Raw genomic sequence first — 9646 nt, 5'->3', positions numbered from 1 at the left:
TCAATGATATAATATCATTGTATAAGAAAAACTGTTCTGAGCGAAAACGGTCAGTCAGCCTATGATATTACCAAGTATATTTGATGATATTATTGTGAACAAAGTAATTTATATATAACCTATGTACATGGAGCCTTGTTTAAAATTGTCAATCCTTAGCTATAAAAGTTGAACATTTTATAAATTTTTAACTACAAAATTGTTATTAAGTTTTAAATTTGATAAATTTTGCCAAAAATTGAACTTTAAATGCTTATAAATAAAACTGTGACTAAGGATTTTTAATTTTTTTCATCTGCCTTTGAAACAATCACCTAGGAGCCTTCTATTACATTTTCAAGCTTTTTTAACCAACAAATAAAATTTTATTGATATTTATAGAAAAAAAAAACTGAAAATGTCCGTAAACAGCTCAAAACAAGTCAAAATATTTGGAAAATTTTATGTGTATAGAAAATGCTAATATAAAATATATATAAGCATATATATAAATATATATCAAAAATTCATGTACCTACGGTTATTTGTTTTAGAGTTACACCGAAAACCAAAATCGATTTTTCAAAAACAGACTTTGCGTAAAAATTCCCGTTTTTCCTTAATTTTTCTTTTGTTTTTCACGTCACTTTTGAAAACTACTGGGAAATTTTTACTTTTGACCCCCCCAAAGTACCAACTAGATTCACTTTCTTATCAGAAAAGTTACTGTAAAAGAAAATCCAAGCACTTTTACTGTCCTAAAAAGTGATGACAAACACAAAAAAAAATTAAAAAAACACACATCATTGTAAAATCAATACATTCATCGTATCGCTCAGAATCTAAAATATCTATATTAATACAATATGTAACCACAAAATGTTAAATGTATAAAAAAATTAAAAACTATATAATTGAACAAATCTAGATTGTTGTATAGTATAATTTATATTAGTAATCCTTTTAATAAATTTGATGAGTGAGGCATATTGTCAATCAATTTTTCTCGGTTAATATCTATATATTTTTCTACAACTATCATCATTAACGGACCCAAATTCTCTTGTTTAGTACTTGATCTTAATTTTGTTTTTATAATCTTTAATTTTGAAAAAAACTCTCTCGCACGAAACTTGTGTAGATTAAAATGAATTTGTGAACTATGAATAGATTACAAAACAGATTTGATAAAAAGATAATATAATTCTCGAATTATTACAAAAGCGTTATATTGCTGTCGTAAATAATATTAGTATTAGTACCTACCTATTAAATAGATGTAAAAAATACTTATATTAAAATTTTCAATAACATACTCCATAGGCAATTCTTTTACATCCAAACTTGGTTGATTTAATCCTGTAATAAAAATCTGAATTTTTTGTAGGCCAGGCGATAATCCATATTCAATTAATTAGCTTTTTCTTTTTGCTGAACGTTTTGCGGCACCAGATAAACGTTTTCGTTTATGCATTAATTTATTTTAGCAATAAACAAACGGTCATCATAAATTTTAATGAACTAAATTAATTAATTAAAAAGCGGGTAAGTGGAGGTTACAAGTGACTCAATGTATAATGGATTGTATTAAACTTGAATTCAATGATATAATATCATTGTATAAGAAAAACGATTCTAAGCGGAGACGGTTTATCAGTCTGAAATTTTTAAATTTGTATTTTTCATTATAGCCTTTAAATTAAATTAATATTATAATATTATCATTTTTTATTCGTTGCTACAAATCTTTAGATATTAAAATCCCATTTTAAGCGGTTTTTCGTAATTTGTCAGTAGTTATTCCCGTGGCATTAACTATTAAGAAAATCGAACTAAAAATTACCCCTCTAAAGTACTATCTTGATCCAATTTGCTAAAAGATAAGGAACTATATGTTGAAATCGAAGCACTTCTTCTGGTAGAAATGTTGTATAGAGGATATAAAAAAAAAAAAAAAATTAAACACCATTGTAAAACCACTAAGTTCCTCGCTCCCCTCAGAATCTAAAATAATAAATATACAATATCTAAAGACAATAAAGTGACTTCGTGCTAATAGTATTTATTATTTTTAACACTGCGTTTTTGCCACACACTTCACAAGTATTTCCCAGTTCTAAAAATAGGCCTTATAAATGATAATTGGTACTGGTTTGTTATAGCCCCGCCATCCATAATAATAAATACATCGTACAAATAATCTGATAATTCGACAGAAAAAACGTTTTATAGATATTTATCACATAATATGGATCGATATATATATATATATGTAGTAATATGATATCAATCAAACATCACAGTACGTATTTCAACATAATCATAGATTCCAAAATTATCATGTAATTTTATTATTACCACGGACTAAGATATTATGATTTTAGTACCTATCATTAAAATAATAAAATGTATATTATTTTATTATTATAAAATTATTTAATGGATCCAACACATACCACTGGGCTATATAATATAATATATAGTAGGTACATTTTGGTAAATAATTTCATTTATTTCTTGAAAAATACGGGTCGGGGCCTCGGAGGCGATCACTGCATATATATAATGGTTATTGTATAAAGTTGAATAGAAACACTCAGACTGTAATGATATTTATGAAACCAAATTAAAGGAGAACATTATCTGTGGAATATCGTTTTTAGTTGTTCGATATTTTAATTTATATTTATAATATTATGTGTCCTGTGTAAATCTGCTAATACGGGGCATTTAAACGTTCTACAATGAAACCAGCCACGTATCGATAAAAATAGCACCGACACAACCACGACAATGTACCTATCGAATATTTTAAATAATAATTATATTAGTAAAGTATCTATGTTAAAATAATTAAATTGCACTTGATCATATTTTAAGTCTTGGAATGTAAAGTGTATAACGTTATGATTCTTACTTTTAAAAAAATGCTTGTAGAAGTTTCAAGAACGCATGAATAATATTTTCAAATTATAACACGGAACTGAAATCGTTCTTCTTCGTTTAAATATCTAATATCGTCCAAACTTGAACTTCAAATAACTATAAAAAAAAAATTGTTTATATTATATTTTATAGATTTTTTGATTAACGTATAAACTATTTACGTGGAACCTTTTTTAAATTGTTAATCCTTAGCTAAATAATTTGAACACTACATTTTTTTCGAAATTTGAAATTTAAATACTCTTTATTATGTATTTTTAATATTTTTAAACCATCATTGTAACAAATGTGTGAGAAGCATTCCATTAAATTTTCAAGCTTTTTGACTAATGAATCATTTTATGGACATATTATAATATGGAAAAAAAATTATTAATTTATATCGACATTAATATACATATGTATATACGGTTATTTTTTTTAGAGTTACGTACTTGAAAACCAAAAAAGATATTCTCAAAAACCGATTAAGCGTAATAATTTCCGTTTTTCCTTGTGCTTATGAAAACTACTTGGAATTTTAAACTGTTGACCTCTTTAATGCACAAAACTAGATTTAGTTGAATAAGATACTATTGTTGAAAATCAAAGCATTATTTCGACTACTTGTCGTTTACCTAAATACAAAAAATAAAACACACAAGTCACACATCGTTGTAAAAACAATACATTCATTTCAAGAATTTAAAAGTTAAATGATTTCAAATGTCCTTAGGTAAACAGTTTAAAAAAATATAAAATATTTTGAAAGTTATATCAGGTAAGAAGTCGTTATGACGTTAGGGTGCCCATGCCTGGACCCTTCCAAATAATCGTATTATCATAATTCATAGAAAAACCAACAAATCCTTTATTTCGTTCACGTTCATGATAATTTAAACAATTAAATAACAAAAAAAATGTATATACCTAATATATATATTCCTGTTTTTAGTTTTGATAAAAGTTGCTTTTGAGAAACCTTGTATTTAATGCTCATATTTTTAGATAATTTTTTTTATTGAAACGTGTGTTTTTATGCTTAACATTTGATTGAAATCGTAATTATCAAGTTAAACAATCAATTAATCAAAAATATTGATCATATCGTGACATTTTTAAAAGTTTATTTATACTCAAATAAAATGGCGAATTTCACATAAATAGTAACACAGTAAATACTGCAGAAAATAATGATATTCAGTACTCCGTGGTTTCTGATCAGTCACTGAATGGCTACACCTTACGTCCTATATCTCCTAGTACATGCATTGTAGAATAAGATGATGACAGTACTAGCAAAAATATCTCTGATCAATCACTAAAGGGATCAATTATAGAGCCGATCCACGATATGTCCACCGAAATAAAAAACAAAATAAAATCCATGGACATTAGTGAATATAACGACGAAGATACAGCAAAAGAAAATTGGTATCGAAATAACAAAAAAAAAATTAAATATTATATGAGTCCAAATTCTTACTTGAAGTATTTGGATTTGCAGTCAAAAAAAATCAACAGATCTTTTTTAATAATAAAAAATGGTTCAAGAGCTGAAGATCTGAAAGTCTTACAAATAAAAGGTTATGGTTAAATTGTCCTCGCTAACACATGTGCCTTTGACACTGCAGTCTTTTTGAATATGGTTGCTATGTGTGACAGTGAAAAATATTTAAAATCAAACGAAGAAACACACAACTGTTCTATATTTATAAAATGTATTAAAAAAATTCTATCAAAAGGAATTGCAGTTGACACATACAGAGAAAGAGCAAAAATTTTAATTGATTTACAGAAACCAATACAAACTTCTTTAAAGTACAATCAAACACTTCTCAAATGTGAAACAACTTTCAACAATTTACTTACATGTGTTATGCCAGACCCCCCGACCATTTATGATAGTACCGAATGTACTGATTCAAATCGTAATAAAACGAGTTACCAATACTCCCATATAACCTATATATATGATGGAAACTTCAATGAACTTGAAAAATTAATTTATGAACGTACTTGTATATTAGCAGTATTTGTGAACATAAGAATGTCAATAAGACATGTACAACAATTAAAACATTACACTATTTCTATCGAACCAACATTTATTCATAGAAATAATTAAAAATGACGAAGGTGAGTGTGTATAAACGTATAATCTTATGTGTTTATAATAATATAAGTTTTATTAATCAAATAATTAATAATTTACACAATTTTAGGATTTAACAGCCAAAAATCCAAGACCCAATGTACTTATAAAACTATCAGATATCCCTCCTGTACTAAGTGTTCAAAATGTGAACTATGAACTCCTAGGAATTTGTTCATTGACTGGCAACATAAGTGGTGTAGATCACTATAATAAGCGTATTGTAGAATGTTAAATAACAATATTTTATGATGATTTGGCAGTAAAATCAATTCCAATTAAGTCTGAAACAATTTTACAGTGTGAATATATCTATTATACTATATAAATAATATGAAGACAAATTATTATTTCAGTTAAAATGTAAACTTATCTTTTGTTATGTATTTTATTATACAACTTCTAGGTACGTATTATTTTAATGAAAAAATGTAGTTTATTTAAAGATTAACATATTGTAGTCAACTATAGATAATATGAATTTTGAAAATATTTAACTGAATGATTATAATATATATGCTGTTTTTTTATAGCCATGTCTTATACAAATTATGAAATAAACTATCATTTTGAAAAAAAAAAAAAACTTCTTTGAGTTTGTCTGAACATATTAAGTATATTATAAATTATAATAACATAATATTAGTTTGCATAAACAATAATATTCACATAAAATATTAAATCTTAGCAACTCCCATATAAGCTAGGCCTGTGGTGAGATGACGTGTTTATTAATTATAATTTTTTTGTGACTAGAATTTACATGCGCACTATAACATTTTCAAAATATTAGCTACTCACATAATACTTACTCATAGCGTGTTACCTACTCATAACTTCACACAAAGTTAAGACTTATCGACATTTAGATGCGATCATTTTTTTCCTCATTTATTTATACTTAAAAGTTTCTATAGAAACACACTAAATTGATAGGTGGCACATTTTTTTTTTTATAACAATTTACACAGATTCATTTTTATTAAAGTACAATAAAATAAATTCAAATGGGCTATTATGATTTAGTTCCAAATAACTCAAGTACGTTGCTTACTATAAAAAAGAAGATTCACATTAATTCAATAATTACATTGGTACGTTTTCTTGCACTTTAAAAACAATTTAATACTAATGATATTATTTTGTGTCTCAGAGAGATAAAAACAAATTTAAGTTCAGCAGAACAAAATAATCTCGTGTTGTTAGTTTATATATTGGAGAGATTAGCCTATTATTTGTCATAACATTATCTTTGTTTTTACTTTGGTATATTTACGATATCTCATTTTTTCTGTCAGCTATATTATGAACCAGTGCCCTGCACCCAAATTAACCAGAACCCGTAAAAACATTCTTGACACTCTTTTAAACCTTTAAAAATCAAACACATATAACCCAAACAATTTTATTTTCAAAACACCCGAATTAACCGAAACCCGAATAATTTTTTATTTTACAATATTCATATGATTTATCATTTTGTATATTATATTTTATGTGGTAAGTTCGAATACTCAGTTAATTATTTGTTTAATAATAACAATATTTGGAAATTTCGCTAAACAATTAAAAATTTAAAAAATAACTATAAAAGATAATGGTTTTACTAAAATTGAACTACTAAAGACCCGTATTAACCAATATTAACCCGAATGATAACGGTAATTAACACCCAAACGTTTGTTTCAAATTGCACCATGTAGCACTCAAAACCCGAAACCCGAATAAATCTTTCCGGGGCTAAGCCCTATTACAAACATTTTTAAATTGTTATATTTTACGGCCACTTATAAGTAATTTACATTTTTCATATTTTATATATTATAGTGTCATTGTATTATCATTATTTTCTCTTTTGGATTATGTTTACTGATCCATGGCCGAATGATTTAAGAGCTAATATTATAGATTCATTTAAAAATACCTATATTATTATTAAAGTTAGAATTGGAACTCTTGATTAGATTATATCAGCTATAATTTCTTATTACGGGGTCCAAATTCTTATCTGGAGACCCAAAGTTTACACCACCATATTGTGCTGTTTGCCGTAAACAAAATCAAGGTGACTAGCTTTTTCAATTTCCGTAATGCGACGGTAGTATGATTAAATGGTTTTGTTTCGTTTTGTACAATACTGTACCTCTATAATTGATGATTATACCTAGGTATCATATTTTGCCCGTCTAACATTGAAGTTAGTTAATAAAATAGCATACTGTGATGATTTTTTTTTATATCTGAAGTTTTTAAATCGAGATGTATGTATAACCTTATAACAGTATAACACGTTAAACAACTTATTTTGTAATTCATATGGGTAGATAAATTGAAGTATGTGTGGTTATGAATTTACGATCTACAATCGTAATATAGCTTAATATTCGATTAATTTGTGGTGAATAGAAATTGGTTATTCCTACTTATAAAGTATGAATTAATGTAACAATCGATTAATCGGAATAATCAAACAGGCCTGCCTAGCAAGAAGATACATGAAATATTTGGAGTGTCACAGAACTCATGAGTCATGGATTTAAAATGATTTGCAAAATACGCATAAGGACTTTCAAGTTTTTAGTTAAAATTTTGAATTTCCAGTAATTCATAATTCATAACTAGGGCTGGGATTTTAATGCCCTAAAAAACCCCGAAAAATGTCCTAAATAAAATGCTTTTATGACCTAAAAACTCTAAATAATGCCCTAAAAAAACCCGAAAAATGCCCTTAAAAAATTGCTTTGTTTCAGATTTTCAAATAAAAATGATCTTCTGTTGTCTGCCAGTAAGTACTTGTAGATGGAAAAACTCCTTTCAACATCTACTGAAGTGATTGGCGAATATTTGAAGAAGGCTAAATCATTTGCTGTAAGATCATCCGGAATTTCATTTGTTGCGCCTTGACCGTTCAAAATATCACATATATCGGAAATGATTTTAAATCCTTTGTTTTTATTTAAAGTAGTAGTAAGTTTTTGGTATATTATTTTTCCTATTTGATTTGGTGCTTTTTGAATTTCAGCTTTTATTTTTTGAATAATGTTAATGGAATCAATCAAAGGTACTCCGGAAGTTTCTAATTGAGTTATAGATGTTGCTAATGTGCTAAAATTTGCCTTTATATATATTAAGTTATGTTTCAAATTTACATTAGAAAATAAATTCTGAGCTTTAGAAACTGCAACTGCATCTTCTCCGTCTAATTGATTAATAATTTCTTTAATCAGTTCAAAATGGTCACAATAGTACATAGAAGCATTAAGCCAAGTGCCCCAACGTGTTAATACAGGCCGAGGAGGTAGTGGAATATCTGGTGCCATTGTTTTAAATATTTGGATTCGCGACGGTGCTTTCAAAAATACTTTTTTTACGTTATTTATCAATTCGTCAATATTTGGAAAATGTATTCTTATTTCTTCGGCAACTCTATGCAAGGCGTGCGCCAAGCATGTAACATGTATCATTTTCGAATAATAAGTTTGAATCGATGTGGCTGCTTTTACCATGTACGGAGCAGCGTCACTTAAAAATAAAAGGACATTATCGTGTATTATTCCTTGTGGCCATAATATTGATAAAGACTTATCCAAAACTTTGGCAATTGTACTGTGATTGGTTTTTTCTAATACTTCTGAATTTAATAAAAACATTTTACCTATGTTACTTACTTCTAATGTACCTATTATAACATTGGCAACATAACGACCATTGGCGTCCGTCGTTTCATCGATAGAAACCCATAATTTTTTATTTTCTACGTATGACCTAATCATCTCTATAGTTTCATCGTAACATATACTGACGTAATTTTTTCGTAATGTGGAGCGATCAGGCGTTTGTTTATTGGTATATTTTTCCAAAAATTTAGAAAACGCAGGATTTTCGAGTTTATTTAACGGAATATTACATGACAAAAATGTACGAGTTAAATCTAAAAAATATTCCGACCTGTTTGGTACGTCTGTAATAAAACTTTGTGTATTATTTTTTTCGTTTTGTAATTTACTCCGTTCTACTCCATTGATGTGTTTATCTCTTGACAAATGTTGTTGTACGGCAAATCGTTTTTCAGCAGTAACTTTGACGTTGCATATTTTACAGAATAACACCAATCCGTCGGTAGAAAAAATATTATGTCCAAATTCTTGTACAAACGCACGCAGTCGACTCGCTGTCGAACATTTTACTTTTGGCATTTTTATATTAAATTACCAAAAAAAATTAACCTGAGTAATAAAACGGTGTTAACCACGACAAAACTCGTACTGAACGTCGAACGATATCATCGGACGTCGATTTTACCGATTTAAGATTATTTAACAGGAAATGCGGGTAGAGGTTACTCGATAATACTCCGATAATGGCGACAAACCGATAATATAATACGAATTACGAGTACCTACTTATAATCTGTTATATTTATTTAAAAACCATGTTGGTGTAAAAATCTTAAAATAAAATTTCAAATTCATGCACTTGGTTTCCAAAAACTCAAAAAATGCTCCAAAAACTCTAAAATGCCCTAAAAAATTAAGAAAATGACCTAAAAACTAAGAAATGCCAAAAAATGCCAAAAAATGCAAAAAA

The sequence above is a fragment of the Metopolophium dirhodum genome, chromosome 1 (genome assembly GCF_019925205.1).
Source record: "Metopolophium dirhodum isolate CAU chromosome 1, ASM1992520v1, whole genome shotgun sequence".
Taxonomy (NCBI): domain Eukaryota; kingdom Metazoa; phylum Arthropoda; class Insecta; order Hemiptera; family Aphididae; genus Metopolophium; species Metopolophium dirhodum.
Note: the sequence above shows the minus strand (reverse complement) of the source record.